The 17,012-nt window shown below is 29.2% G+C and overlaps 1 pseudogene; it reads left to right on the top strand.

Annotated features, from left to right (window-relative positions):
• The window catches only part of LOC128159392 (uncharacterized), a 30,877-nt pseudogene extending 23,679 nt beyond the window's left edge, over positions 1 to 7,198 (top strand).
• Positions 7,199 to 17,012: the final 9,814 nt, after the last annotated feature.

Genomic DNA, 17,012 nt, shown 5'->3' with positions numbered 1-17,012 from the left:
GTATATATTGTCGACGGCATCTCTTTGATCTCGGCAATAACTGTAGTAGAATAAGACATGGTATTTAAATTTGCCATTGCAATGGGTAAGAGACAACTATATTGTAAACACAAAACTGCAATCTACAACATTGTTTTTATTAGTATCTACTAAAATGTAGGTCCAAAGTAATTGCAATACTTGCTTCCCTATTTTTAAAGAAATGTTCAAAAGTTGTTAAGTATAATCACGTCAAGTTAAGAGTATTTTCGCAAATTTTTTCACTTTTTTTTAAGTATAGTTCATCATAGTCTTACAAAACGTTTAAATGAATAAAAATTGCAGCTTATCATCATTCATTACTTCTTATTTCATTCTAGGTAATCTAAAATTAAATGATTCGTGTGAGCTATCAGAACAATGTACACAACCGTTCTCAGTTTGTTTCAAAGAAAAATGCAAATGTAGAAATGGGTATTCTGCCTTTGATACAGACAGCTGCATGAAAGGTTTGTCATCTTTTTAAAAAAAATATTTGCTCATATGGTATCTTCAGTAACCTTTTATTTGAGTACCCTTTCCCCCAAAAAATCGTTTAATGATCTGGATGTTTTATACTGATATTAAAATAATTCATGATTTATAAAAAAAATCATTCAATTATATAAATTTTCATTTCAGGTAAAATTTCAGAATTAATACACCAACAAAAAAAAAAATTGGAAAAAATTAATACTGCAATTAAAACAATGATTACGACCATGAATGAACTAAACCTATAGTTTGGATTATTTGAATCGTCATAATCTAATGGAACCTGTAAATCAGTAGTTAAAACATTGACATAGAGCAACGTAAATTTCTTTTTTATTAAAAATATTCATTTGGTAGTGTAAATTACACATTATTTTATAAAATGATAATGAAAAAAAATTATTATCTATCAATGGGAAAATAAACAATTTGTGTTTGCTTAAATCCGTACAAATTTATTTATTATCACTTAAGATACCATTCCCGTTGGTGGGTTTTGCAACTTGAGCAACCAATGCACAGGAAGTAATAACTCTGGAATTTGCGAAAACGGAAGATGCACATGTGCAAAGGAGTTCACTGTTACAGATTTGGCATGTGAAAAAAGTAATGTTAGGCAGATTAAAGGGACATGATCACGATTTTGGTCAAATATTATCTTTTTGTTTTTATTATTTGCAATGCTCTAGGAATGCATTTCCAATGATCAAAAGATATTTGGGTGCCAGTCGATGTGTTTTAAGAAAGATACAGTGCTCACAATTCTTCATCATGTAAAGAAGGCTGGTACCCTGTTTTTATTTACATAGGTTTAATATACCAGTAGAAAATCTTTTTAGCTGATTTGTCTATCTTCTTATTCATTTTAAACATAAATATACAGTTCCTATAATGATTAACACATACATTGTAGGTCTTAAACTGGAGTTTTAACTTCAACATTTAACATATAAACAAAACTTTATTTAAATAGCGAAGAATTGTAATATTTGTAACTCGTTTATAACTCAACAAATGACACTCAAATTTTGGTTGCCTGTTACAAATGCCTTTTTATTTACATTTTAAATGTTAAAGCTTAAAATTCATCGACTGGCACCCAAATTTCAATTGATCTATAGAAATGCATTCCTAGAGCATTGCAAATAATTTAAACAGAAAAATAAAATTTGACCAAAATCGTGACCATGCCTCTTTAAAAAAAAAGCTATATCTTTATTATTATTTGTAAAACTTTGTCTTAAATACTACACTATGATATTTTGTTAGTTTCAGTTTTGAAGAAATTATACATTTATACGACATAGTATTCATCAGGACTTATAAATATCAGGAAGAAAATTGTCTGCTGATATATGAATGATTAAACATGTCGGCCAAATAAAGTTTTATTTTAATTTTGCACTGGTCCCACTCATATTTGACCTCCCTAATTTAACAATAGCGCTCTTCGAACTACTGTTTATTCAATTGTCAGTATCAAAGACTGCTATCTTAGTATAATGAACTTGTCAAAAAAGATATACTTGTGAGAACTTCTTGGACTGTTTATAAAGAATAAGTGTGAATATCTAAAGATAATACCCTAAATCAATAAAATCTAAATTGTTGATCGACAGGGATGTGTAACATTGTATGACTAAGTTTGTATATAATAATATAAGATTATTAATTTGTTTTATCTAGGTCACCAAAACAGTCTTGGAATTGAGAGTTCAAATAGTCAACAACATGGTAACTGATTGAATATAAAAGGAAATATTTATCTATTTCCGTTATTCAAATCATGAGATTTATGTTTCCTCTTTGATAAATTTCTATTTAAAAATTCTAAGCATTGTTTCATCGAACATTTTCAATAAGTTTTTAATCAAAGCACACATACATGTTTACTAGTTTTACCAAAATACACCGACCTTGGAGTAACGCTAGGGTCACTGTTTGGCGGATTTATTCTTGGTGTGATTGTAACTGCTGTCGTAACGACCATGATGTACAGAAGATTAAAATTACGAACCAGAAAAAGGTACATTTGCGGACAAAAATTTTCTGTTTTTTATCTATCAAATATTCTTCATACATGCATCATTAATATATGAATTAGATAACACTTGTATAAGGTGGAGATATTGTTGTTTCCAAAGAGATGAACCTGACGTTATGTTTGCTGACAACAGAACGTCCGGTGGTGCCAGCGGTGCTCAAATTTCTTACAGAAACAACAAGAAGGTAAAAAGAAATGTTATTAAAATTTATTAAACATCTTGGGTAGACCATTACTTTAGTCTATGAAAACTGATACTAAAGATTTAATTTGTAAAACATATATTTAAAAAAATGTAGTAATTGCCTTTTCTAATATACATGAAAATATTCATATATCATTGACGATGCCTAAATGCAGTAGCTGCAAAAGAAAACATATTGACACATCAAAATGCTGAAAATGCGTAACATATGTAATGTATAAACTTTTTTGGAAACGTAATGTTTTTGTTGATAAGATTCGTATTTTAAGCATTTACTGTTCGACCAAAAAATGGCATTGAAATTGCAGCACTGTTAAGGCTTACTATAAAAAAAATTGAGCGGATTTAAACGTTCGTAAAACGATGCATCTTTTATTACAAAATATTTATGTTAAGTTATTTCATCATGAAATATATGTGACATTAAATGAATCAGTATAGTAAATGCTACTTTGTATGACACTTAACATGGTCCTCTTGGAATAATTTCATGTTTGCCAAAAGGGGACAAACCAGGACAGTTTCTAAAGAACTGGCGACCAATAACCCTTTTAAATGTTCTCTACAAGATTATATCTTTTGGCATCAGTTTTAAAATCAAACAAGTTTTGGACATTATTATATCAAATACACAATTTGGTTTCATAAAGGAAGATACATAAGGGAAAATACTCGCTTTGTTTATGATCTGATGTCGTACACAGAGATACATGAAATTCCAGGTCTTTTGGTCCTCATTGATTTCGAAAAAGCCTTTGACTCTATGTTCGTCATGGTCGTTTATTTATAAAGTTTTTAATTATTTCGGTTTTGGAGAATATATTATCCAGTGGATACAAATTTTAAACACAAATTTCTGTGTCTGCATTTTACAAAGTGTTTTTTTTTATCAGAACAATTTGACATACAAAGAGGTTGTAGACAAGGATATCCTGTTGCTCCATATTTATTCATTATGTGCAGAAATCCTTTCAATTCAATTATATTAAGGGCATTTTTGTTCATTATAAACAACATAAAATATCACAGTATGCATACGACACTTTGTTAGCTCTTGATTGTTCACCAAAATCCTTGTTCGAAGCATTAGAAACTATTGATTTTTGCTCCACCTTTTCAGGACATAAAATTAATACATCTAAGACAATTTGATCAAGTGTTTCATCATACCAGATGGAAACTAGACTGGGGATCTATATCTTTCAATTTATTAGGTTTCAAATTTTCCGTTGAACTTTCTGAAATTGTTGATATTAATTTTGGTATTCAGATTCCAAAAATCATTGCACTTATGAAACAATGGAAAAGAAGAATTCTTACTCCAACTGGTCTCCTAACTGTCATTAAGATTTTGTTAATTTCAAAATCAAATCATTTATTGATATAGCTTCCTACTCCCAAAAAGGAGATTGTATCATTTATATGCAAAGCTATCTTTGAGTTTGTATGGAAATCCAAAACAGACAAAGTTAAAAGGTCTCTTATAACACAAGACTATTTGTCAGGGGATATGAAAATGGTAGATGTTAGAAGTTGTATTACATCACTTAAATATACATGGATCAAAAGGTTAACTTGTTCAAATAAACCATTGATGGATATTTTCTATGCTCTCAATGGAGATGATATTTTACAGAAAATGTATAATTTTGGAGATAGTTTTGTGTTTGATTGTTTGTTAAAAGAAAAAAACGCCTCTTGGAATGATGTTTTGATTGCTTGGACCTGTTATATGAAATCTTTTACTTACTCTCCGCATCTTAAAAACAAATTTCATTACATTCCAGTGTGGTATAACTCTATTAAAAAAGTAAATAACAAACGAGTTTTTATTCAATCCTAGTATGAAAAGGGAATAAAGGTTGTGCAAGATTTTTTTGATGATGATTGTATCCTTTTAGATTTTGGAATTCTTAAAAACACATACAATCTATCTGACAGTTGTGTGATGCAATACAATAGTATTGTTACAGCTATTTCAAAATATTTGAAATCATTGTTAATAAATATGTCTTTTTTCAAAAGTTATAAACTCCATAATTCTATATGTTAAACAATAAATTTTCATATCCTTAATGCAAAATAAAATGCCAAATTTTCTTGGATTACTCAGACATTTAAGAATAAAATATCATTTAGAAAAGTATGCTGCTATCCAAAGTCAAAAGCTGCGCAATTTTGAAAAATTGTGGCTTACATGGAAAAGTATTTTAGTTTAGTTTATAATATTATGATTATTACTATTCGTATTATTATTTGTTTTTTGTTTTGTTTATTTTTTTGTTGTTATTTTTTTGTGGAAGCAAAGTAACCATTTACCACTAATAATGAAAAATGTATGTAAATATACTTGTGTGTGAGTGAGTATGCATGTGTATAAAATTTATAAAAACTGAATTTATTAATGTCAACATTAGTATGTATTGAACAAAAACAATAAATTATAAAAAAAAAAAAAATAAAAATAAAAAGTGGTCCTCTGAATTGATAGTCACTTGACATTTGTTGATAATTCTCCCGAATGAAGGTCATAAACAAATTTCAATATTACAAGGAATACCTTTATTTGAATTAAAAATTTAAATAATAATTAAATTCAAATTTTCTGGTAGATTCTGAAAAGTGCTGCTGCTTTGTATAGAGTTCATATTTTATTAGAATAAATATCAAAGAAATGAGCTCTAGTTGAAACTTATAATTATGACCTTCGCTTAATATTTTACGTATTAATTAATTCATTCTATAGATTTCATCAAAGCAGCAACACTTTTTTAAAATAAATTAAACATTCCCTTAATTCATATCCAAAATATTGTAATGATCTGTTTAGCGTATGCCCTTGTAAAAAGCAGCTTCCCGGTGTCAAACACCTATAACTTGTACATTAAACACTCTAGAAAAAAAAATAATACACGATCTAAAAAATAATCACATGCTGAATCAAAACAAGCATAACAGATAGGATTTAATGCTGTAATGGTTGTTGTAAGATTATGCTTTTAATTTATAAAATGCATTTTTCAATGTTAAAAGATTTGTTGATCCGCCTCTCTCTTCACAAAATATACGTCAAAATTTACAGTACGACGTCACATCGACAACTGCACCGCAATCAGTCAGTTGTTTATACCGGTATCTATCATTTTTGAACTACAAAGTTGCACACATAGGTAATTTTGAATGAAGTTTAATGTTTTCGTCCCCATAACAATCGGAAATTACTTTATTTATAAGCATTTTTGACGACTTGTTGTTTTGTATAATGCCATAGTTAGCATATCCCGTACTTTCTGGTCAGCGCAACCACAAAGTAAACCTTAACAGAGCTGCGATGTAGCACTGCTTTTTGGGAAAATAAAAAACAGAAATGAAATGTTTTTTAAAAGTGTTATAATGTTAAAATCAAATCAACGCTCTTAAATATATTATCTTAAAAATTTTGCGGCGACATTGGGCATTTTTTTTAACTACAAAGAATCGCATCAGGTACGTGTTTACACCAAAAACTAGCCAAAACATTCACATGTACATATGTTATATATCATCTAGTGATCATTGGAAATTTGATGTTGATTGTTTAAATTAAAATATCAATACAACGACTGAATTTAAATGAGAACGTCCTTAGGATAACTCGTAACACTATTTATATATAATGATTTTATTAATTAATGATATTATATATACACCTGATCAACTTTATTTCCCACATGTTTCAAACTAAGTACTCTGAATAACAAAATAGAATATAAAAGAGAGAGATGACAGTTTTCTAATTTGTTTAACATATTCCTTATATGATAATTGTATAAATGCCAACCTTCGTAAAGATATTTGCATTCCATATCAGATTACAATAAAAAATATATATGTAACTTACTTATCTATCTTGATTTTTCAGCGAGATGTTGCAATGTTTTCCCTATACTCTTTTGCTAAAGAAACACCAGGATACAATTTGTCGGAAAAACAAGATGAAAGGTCTGATGACGTCTATAATCATTTACACGAACAAACAGAACAAGTTGACGACACTTACGCCCACGCATGCGCTGTGCCTAATCACTGTACGGATCTCTCTGAATACAGTAATATACTTGATGCAGCCACTTTTCGACAATCACCTTTAAAAGAGGGAGACGACTATTCTATTTTAAAACATTAAACGAGCAAAGATTGTCAATATGTTTATGAATGTGTAAACTGATATTGATATGTTAAAAGACACCTTATTTTTTAAAATCAAAATAATTGAATTTGCTGGAGACTTACGTAGGTTTTGGGATATGGTTTATAGAAAATGTTTCTTCCAACAAATATAACCATGTCAATGAACACGACATTAATATTGTATGAAAAGTATGTTTGTTTGCAGTTTGACATAAGTGCAAAAAAAGGTTAACTTAATGATGGACTCTTTTCATTATTCTTATATTCAGAAAATGATGAAATTAAGCATGTAGAGACTTTAAGATATGATCATTTCAATAAAACAAAAAAAGGTAAGGATAATCTTGCTTGATTTTCCTTGAAAGTCATTTGAAATGTCAATGCTAAAAAAAGAATAATAGGGTAATAACACAGAAATTCCATGGTGGTATCTTAAATTGATAGCTCAAGAAAATAAAATATGATTAGATTTAAAAAAAAATGCAACTTAAATCTAAGGTTCTATGTTAAATCATGATATTAAAAGCCGAACTTTTGTGCCTGAATCTCACAAAATATTTATTCCGAATTTTCTATGTACCCTTGAAGAATTGATATTTTGGTGTTCGTTAATCCCCTTTCAATGGATTTTTTTTTCTAGGTAACCATATATTCAGATTTTTTTTGTTTTACATTCATATTGTAGATCAGCAGTGAGCAAATCATTTACAGTAAAGGAATCGTTAGGTTATTCATGCGTATAAGATTGTCAGATTAGCTAGAATCTCCTCATCTTAAATTTTTTTAAGAAAAACATAAAAATGTTTTATTGTAATTTTTTAAGACAAAAATTAATAAGGCCAGACAAACAGTTCGATAATAAATTCTTTTTAAAATGTGATATTTTGAATTAATGCTGTTATTATATTGTTTCAAGTCGATAAAATGTAAAAAACTTTTTGTTCGAATTTCCTCTTGAATGAAAAAAGCGGTATTATATTAATATTAACTACGATATGAAATAAATAATACATTTGACCCGGTAATTTTTTTTAAAATGTCAAACCATATGATAATCGTAAGGAATTCCCAGGAAGCCCCATCTACATGCACTGACACTTATGCTGAATGACTGTTTCTTTCTGTGGGGAGATATGTATATAATAAACATTTCTTAATACTGCAACAGCCATAATATCATTTTTATGTTTTTTGTAAAATGTATCTCTGTTTAAAACTCAGAATTTGTATCATGCTCTTGTAGTTTCAAAAGGGTACATGGGGTGGAGGTGGGGGTGGGGGTGGGGGGGGGATTCAGACTTATTTCAAAATACTTATGACGATATGCCTTTATAATATAAATTTTAAGTGCATGGATTATAAAGCTATAATGTTAAAGTTGACAATGAAAATTTAAATATGTGGTTGATATTATTGTTATGCTCCTATCAACTTACGAATTTAATAATAATTTGATTAAATCACATGTAATAGTCACAAAAAAAAAATACTGTGAAAAATTTACATGTTTGTTGCCATAACTTCCTCTTCTAGAGCTTGCATAGACAAGGAAGCAATACATTCAGTTGCTTTTCCAATCTCTACTTGTCTCTACGTGGCATGTTTAGCTCAGCCAGTATTCCACTTATCTGGTCAAAACCTATCCCAGTGTGTTGTACCGCTGTCAGAACATGAACAGAAAAATAACCCAATGATAAAATACATACCATCAATTATCTAATATAATATTCATTTTAGAACAATTTGCATCATTTTAAACTTAGTTATCATTATTGTTTTGAATGTTTGTCAATTTTTTAAAATCAATTTTACATTGAATTTACTGACCTGCTAACTTTGTATTGGCGTCCCAAAATTGTATTATGCGTTGTTCCTGTTAGCACATTGTTGATCATTTTGCAAGCAGAATTCATGCAAGGTATTTTGAGCAAAGCTGAAAGACAAAAGTTTGTTATTCCTTGGCAGTGGGAAAGTTGTAAGGGTAAGCCGCATTTCTTGCAGGCAGACAAGCATCAGCAAGAACCCATCTCCAATCCTTTTCAAGACGCGGGGAGTCTAATACCTTAATTGAAAAAAGAGGCCCATGGGCCACAAATCGCTCACCTGAACAAAAGTCCTTGTATCATTTTATTTCGAAAGTGTTTATTATGAAGTGTACTCTGCATAAACATTGTAAAACTCATATATTTCAAGATTTTGCCATATATTAAACAATACATAAAAAGATGAAACAATTTTATCTTTGGCATGTTTTTATTCATAGTTATTTTACACATCAAATGAGACTGAATTTCAAGCTCTAAAATACCCATTTGCAGTTAAAAAAAATCCCATTTCACTAAAAAAATTGAAAAATATTCGATAAATAATTAAAAGATGATATTGGCATCTGTTTTGTATTTCAATCATTAAAAGCTTGTTTATCGATTCATCAAATAAAAATATTGCAGGTGTGATGAGGACATTAGGCATGTTAGATTTTGAATTCTCATCGATCATCTATCTTATAGACTAAGCTCAAAAAACATGGAAAGTCTATATATAGTTGATACAGTCTATCAATGATTCCTACTTTTTTTCCATAATCATTTTTTATCTTTTATCCTTTATCTTTCCTAAATTTGTGTTTGTGAATCAAAACATCGTAACAATTATCCACAAAAGATCCACACCTTTTTGAAGTTGTTTGAATTTATGATCTTTGATCTCGATCACTTGGATCCCGATATGTGAGTAAATTAATGTCAGGATCGAAATTCCAAAATAACAAAAAAAAAACGATAAACATACACATGTATTTCCAGATAATTTAACTATGATAAACTTATCATGGAAATTTCTTCTTTTTTTTTGAATACTTCTTTTGATAAAAAATTATTTAAACAATTTAGAACCTGCACTATCTTAAAATAATTGCATAGTAATCTCACAAACTGTAGCATTGTTATTCTTAAAAAGAAGAGTTTAAAAACATTTTCCCATCATATAAGTCTATGTTAAACTTTGAACATATTTTGGAGCCGTACGTAGTATTAGTCCGGGGATTAAGGTTTTCACAATTTAGAATCTACACTATCTTAGGGTACTTGCATAGTAATCTCACTAATTTAAGCACTGTAGTCCTTGAGAATACATTTTAAAAAACATTTTCCCCTATATATTCTAAGTTAGATTTGTCTTTTTTAATCAACTTTGGTTTAGGTGAGCTAAAAAGAGAAGGATATTCTTGTTTTGAGATTTCTTTATGCAAAAACTCTGATCTTGGATAAAATTCTTTTTTTCCATGTTGTATTTTTTTTCTTCAAATTCTTCATTGTATGCATATTTCTTTTATATACATTGTATATAAATGTTAATGAAATAATACTTATATGTATAATGATATATATGAATTTAAAATACTGACTTATGATATTTATCTTTATTTTGTAATAGTGAAGGTTTAAACTTTCAAAATCCATATTGCTATACTTAAAAATAATGAACATAAGCGACCTGACTTAAATTTGAAAAAGAAAAATGAAAAAGATTAAGACAATTCTAATAGTAAAATAAAAATTCCATATTCATTTTTTTTTTACTTCATCATGATACAATTCTCTTGATAACTTAAGGTAATTCTATATAAGAAATTTCTACTGTGCTGGTTGAAGTTTTGTGACTATTAAATATTTCCCTATATTTTTATAAAAAGGGAGATACAGTCGTTTTACCGGAAACGAATATTTGCCGGTATCGAATAATTTAAAAAAAAATTATTGGTGGAAAACGAAGTTAAGGTTTTAAAATATCCTAGCTAGGTAACTATAAACAGGAATAAATATTTTAAGGTGACCCAGATATGAGCTTCCGGAAATGCAAAGCAGAAAAAACGTGAAAACAATTAAGCCTAACTTTGAAAATAAGTTTGTTGTTGGCCCCTATTTAGTGGATAATTAGTAATTATAATCCCTTTAATAAGATAATGCATCATATCAAATAATAATGGAGCTTTGAGTGATATTACGACTTCAAATAGAACCACGTGTAGTTTTCATAGTTTCGGTTCATTGCGACAGAAGTATTATTTGGCTGGATATATTGATAGATATACGGGCAAAACAAAAGCATATGGCATATACATGTACTTATCATCAATTACTATTATAAAGTGTTTTCATGAAAATTAAATATCCTAAAGTAACGCAAATGAAAACTGTTCAAGCCCAGTTTCAATTTGACGGAAAAACGGTATGATAAAAATAACGGTCATATTATTTGTTTAAATGACATAAATGAAGTTTGATACTACAGTTTAGAAGAACAAAGAAACGTGATTTTAAAAAAAAATAATAAAAACATTTGGATTTACATCTTTGCACTTTCAGCATTAGGGGAAGTGGCGTAATTAGTTAAAACTAGATTATGACCTCTTTGTGATACGTTACCATATATCTTCTTTGATTTGACATAATACATGTATCAATACATATACCATGTACAAATAAAAGGAATTCATTAAACTCTGAGAGATTCATGGCGCAGTTAAACGCCTGATTGCACAATGTTGTGTATTTAAAAGTTACCGATTTTGTGTATTACCGTATGATAACAAACGGATAATTTTATGAGTTTTGTTCATGTTTAATTACTCCTACTACCTTTATTCTGACCCAATATCAGACATAATTAAAATCAAATTATGCAGAGTATCAAATGAACATATACTGGGATTTTACTATGTAATTATCGCAAAGCTGATAAATGGTACAGTAAATCGTAAAACATGGCAAATTCGGGGCTTGCTATAAAGCACAAAAACAAGATGTTTTGAGTTCTTAATAATGATATAATCTGACAGATGGATAAACAAGGAAATTACAATTTAAAGTATGTCAAGATTTCTCCATAAATATCAAGAAACATGGAAATACGAAAAGAAAACGTTAAATCTTAGCCGATTAGTATTACTGGTACAGTGCCAGTACAGTATGAGCGATGTTAGAGTTTGCAATGTGTATGTTATGATACAAGTGAACATATAATGCGTAAATGTCATTTTTCTCAAATATACTTAATATATAAGCAATTAGAACTTTTATTTACAGTGTAAACAAACTCAACTTCTTCGAGATCTAACGTTATTGGAACATTGTCAACGGAGTGACAGTCATCTGACTCAATTGTTTCATTGCATGAAGAGATTTTCGAATAGCTATGTGTCTCGGATATTCTTGTGTTATCCCATCTCTGTTGAATCCGCCTTTTTATGGAGTCGTATTTGCGTTTCCGTCGTTATGACACAAACCAACCCCTCAATCTCGCCCCCTCTCGTTATTCGCGCCGACAACGGCATGTCGTAAACGACATAATTTTACATTCTCCTTGGTCTCAACACATTTAATAAGGTATTATTTTGTGTCATGTAATATGTTCATAATTATTAATGTAGTTTTATTGTAAATTGCAACAGTTTGAACTTTACATATTCATATATGGAGACCCACTTGCGGTAAAAAATGATGAGAAGAATCCATCCTTAAATCATTTGATGAAAAAGAACATAATATATGTACATGTACAAACTTGCGATTGTGTGGAAGTTGTGAAGTCAGATAAACAGACTAAAAAAAAAGGGAACAGGGAGCAAGCAATGTGATCAAAAGTCAGCTTTCAAGTATTGTTAACATGTTACCAACCCATTAAGTAATTAGTAATTAACAATAAAGAAAAAGGAATGTAAGTTGAAATATTTTAGTTATCAAACGATAATTTATTTTAAAAAATCGGACAATTTTGCATCAATATATATTTAGCACATAAAAGTATTTACAGGCGTAAAAATCTTCTCTGCCCGTGATTCTACTATTTCCATGTAATTAGGGTGAGAATAAGATTAATCAGTAAAAAACGAGCGCAAGTTTTTTTTCCCATAAACTGTACATTTCAAATTTTTAACCCGTGTGGAACTGTTCTCAGTTCGTCAATCCGAAATATATTTTAAACCGGGAGCTACATACATACAGCTGTTGTATGTTGTACTTCCTATCAAAATATACAATGAAATCAAGTTTAATTCTATGAATTTATTCTTTCCCATTTCATACATGAGTCATATGCACAATCTTTCCTTGGGAGTTTATATTTTTGCATTTTATAGCAATTTTAAAATATTTTTGGCAGATCAAATGTAGAATTTGAAATTGACTCTATGCTTCTGGGAAAAGATGATAATTTGAAAATGTTTATAACAACAACGTCAGCGAGATTGGCGACACCAACAACGACAAAAACAAACAACGGATACAGTTTGATCAGAAAAGCTCACTTCGGTCTTTGGCTCAGGTGAATTAGAAAGGAATTTTAGTTAACTTGAAATGCCTTACATACATATATTTTTTTCAATTTTTCGGCTTCCGAGTCATCGCACTTTTAAATTTGTATAATCAAGAAGTAGAGAGTGCTCTATTTGTTTACATAATGTTGATGTCATCATTTGACCAATGAAATTAAACCCGGGAATTCTGGCGACTCTCTTTGTTTAGAAAGACGCGCTATTTAACTTTCTTTCAGGAAGCCACATGGGTAACACCTCTGAATCCCGATTCTTTTCTTTCGGACCATTTCTTTGAAAATCCACCATCTCCCCCTAACCTTTCAAGTGTTAATTGTTTTTATTTTTTTTTTCTTTATTTTCAATTTCTTCTTCTTTTTTCATTTTTACATTTTATTGTATGTGTACATAACGTTTTCAGACCACAATGAATTTGTTTGACGATATTACGTAACCAAATTTCGATTTCAGTTTCTCAATTCAGCCAATTCTTAAATTCATATTTGTATTTGATTATTAATTACTATTCGAATACTAATAATATTTACATCATATTAAGACCAAATGCAGATAAATTACAGAAACTGCTGTAGTATTATGTAAAATGATCTTATATAATGTCAATTATGTATTGTGTTACAATGGTACAATGTATGTATCAATTAAAGTCACGCTGGAGGCAAAGAGAAATATATACAATGTCTTGTTTTCTACATGTTTTTATATTATGTATCGAAAGATTGAGATGATGGCCATAAATCAATTAAACTACATAAGTTATAATCCCTTTATACGGAAATTAATTATGGATAAAGTTAATTTAAAATAATACATACAGTACTTTGTCGTTAAGTAGCAATTAAACACTGCATTCATTTGCAAATGTTTTACTTTACTAGACGAGAAAAAAACTTAAGCCCATGTCGGTCATGCATTTAGAATAATTACAAATCAGTCAAAAGGTTTTGTTTTGTAACTTTTTTCTATTGAATAAATCCAATAATTATATGGAATCAGGCACAACCTATGCATAGACATGTAGCCGCTAATTGAATAAGTAGATCAGGTTACAGATACATTGTAATTTAAAACAGCAATGGACCGGTATCATACATTTTATTGACAAAGTTAAACAAAAAATAACTCTTGATTTTAGGAGGAATATTTTAATGCTTTTTCAAAGTTGTTTACGGTATTCATCTGCGTTTGTATTACACTTTTTCGAACGTATAAAATAACAACATATTCCTTTGGTAGTAGTAGCTGCATGATCTCAGAACTGAATTAGATTATTTGATAAATTAAAGATTAAAAACTAAGGTAGAAATGTTCATGGAAATTTTTCTAAAATTGAGAAACGTCTTGTGGGTCGTTATTAAATGACTCACAAGATCTTCCTTTGAACGGTTTGAAAACAAGTGGATGCCTTTGCTATATTTAAATACGAGTGTAAGAAAACAAATGTGAAATGCCGCAAAAAACGGAGATGTATGCAGTTTTAAGGTCGCATAATTACTGAAATTATACCACAAACATCAGAATCAAATATCTAATAGCGTTGAAGACCTACTCTTGCAAATTATGTAGACATTGACTAAATAAAGATGTAAGAGAAACATGAACAACACTAATTTTTACAATGACTTATAAAAAGAAATAAAGCCGTCTCATTTCAACAATATTAAACCATTTAATCAATCTTAGTATCGACAGGTATATTTCATGTTACATTTCATGATTTGGTTCAGTTTTATTTTACATATTTTTTTAAATTTAAAAATCAGTTGCATTCTTCCATGCCAGAAAAAAAGTTTTTAAAAAAACTCTGCAGATAAATTATTTCCTAGAAATCTTTCCAAACTACTTGAAACAGAAAAACCACCCAAACAATTGTTGTTGCTTTAGAGGACATGACACTGATTACGAGATTAGATTTTTAAAAACAATATTGAATTTTCCATTTTACTTGTATTGAATTTAGATATAATTACGTTTACTTATGATCTTAAAATAAGGAGTTTAACGCATGATGACTGTTTTATCTAATATCTCGTAAACTATCGTGTTTAAATTTAATTAGTACTTTACTTGTCCTTTTGGATAAAGTAATTGGAAATGAGAGTATATCATACAAAAGCTACATTTTTTTTTAAAGCTGTCTGAAATTCTGTATTCACAGAGTTTTCTAACCTAGTCATTCATAATGACATTAAGGAGAAATATTACGAAAACAAATCGGAAAGAAAGCAATTAAGATATGACACTTTTCCCGAAGCCTGTTGAAAATAGACATGAAATGTAGTTTGTCTTCATCAAAGCACAGAGTGCAGTTATTTGTTCTGGTTTTAACTCGTAGGCGATCCTTATTTTTTGTTAAGCATTTGTTAAAATGCCTTATGCGATACCTGATCGTGTCTCTGTTGGCGGAGACGCACATGACTATGGGTAATTTATACTTAATCAATCTTAGTATCGACAGGTATATTTCATGTTACATTTCATGATTTGGTTCAGTTTTATTTTACATATTTTTTTAAATTTAAAAATCAGTTGCATTCTTCCATGCCAGAAAAAAAAAAAATGAATGGATATACCTTAATTTCAATTGATTAAAATACAGTTTGGCGCAAATGAAAGATCATTATAATTCTAATATAGTTTGCGTAAAATTTGAAATTGAGACAGAAAATACGCATCGTTTAAGAAAATCTACCACATCCAGGAAATCCAGGAAATAGTTTTCATGTAAAACCCTAAACAAAAAAGATATGAAAACTCAACATTACAGTGGTTTAAAATGATCTTGACATTTGACCTTCAAGAAATATGTACTAAGTCTGGCGAAGATTAAGTTTTTTATGCTAGGTGGACATTGCCGATGCGAAATTTGATTAATACGTTTTAACGTAGCTCGCGGGTTTGCTGACGTCACAATAGGAATCGACGTAAAGAGTTGACCGTCATAGTAAACTTATAATTTTTTTTTTAAAATGACAAATGAGATATTTAGAAAATATTTTAAAAAGCTTATATGCGGTTTATGACTGTTTATACAAAGATTTATAATATCAAGTGCTGAAAATTTAAAGATGTCACATACATTGTCACATTTTGTTCTATAAAGATAAAGAATGAGTGTGCGTTAGAACTCTTCCATTTAAAGTCATGTTTTAAAATAGAATGTATGAATTAACTTCGCTTTTTTTTTTACAATTATAACTTCCGTAATCTGTACTACCGTTTAAATTCTTAAATTTCTTTTGGCTTGAGATAACTGTTTTATTCGATTACTTACTTATAATGTCAGTAGTTGCCTGGCATTTTATTTTTGCATTGATTGACTCAGAGTTTCATAAAAACAAAAATAGCAATTTTCTGTATCTTTACAGCCTTACATTAATTGCATTTGATAACATTCACAATAATGTCTAATAAGCATTCACATGTTCTAAAATGTGTTAAACAGCTAGTCTTGTCAATAAATGCATTTCAATTTTGGTGTTCTAAGAAGTAAGGAAATGATGACGTCAGGCTAACGTCGTAAAGAAAATATAAGGTTTTGAGAAATCTTTTAAATCTTTAAAGTTTTTTTGCCAAAAAATGACCGAGAACACATACTGATATTTTTGTATGAATTGATTCATAATTATCTCCTCTGTTTTTGTGTTGAGTATGATTAATTTCGTCTGAATCGTTTAAAAGTTTGGAGCATAGTTTTGTAATGCGTTTCTCGGTTAAAATGTGCATTTTACTATATATTTCATTGA

The sequence above is a fragment of the Crassostrea angulata genome, chromosome 8 (genome assembly GCF_025612915.1).
Source record: "Crassostrea angulata isolate pt1a10 chromosome 8, ASM2561291v2, whole genome shotgun sequence".
In the NCBI taxonomy this organism is placed as follows: Eukaryota; Metazoa; Mollusca; class Bivalvia; order Ostreida; family Ostreidae; genus Magallana; species Magallana angulata.
This window is presented reverse-complemented; position numbering and strand designations above follow the sequence as displayed.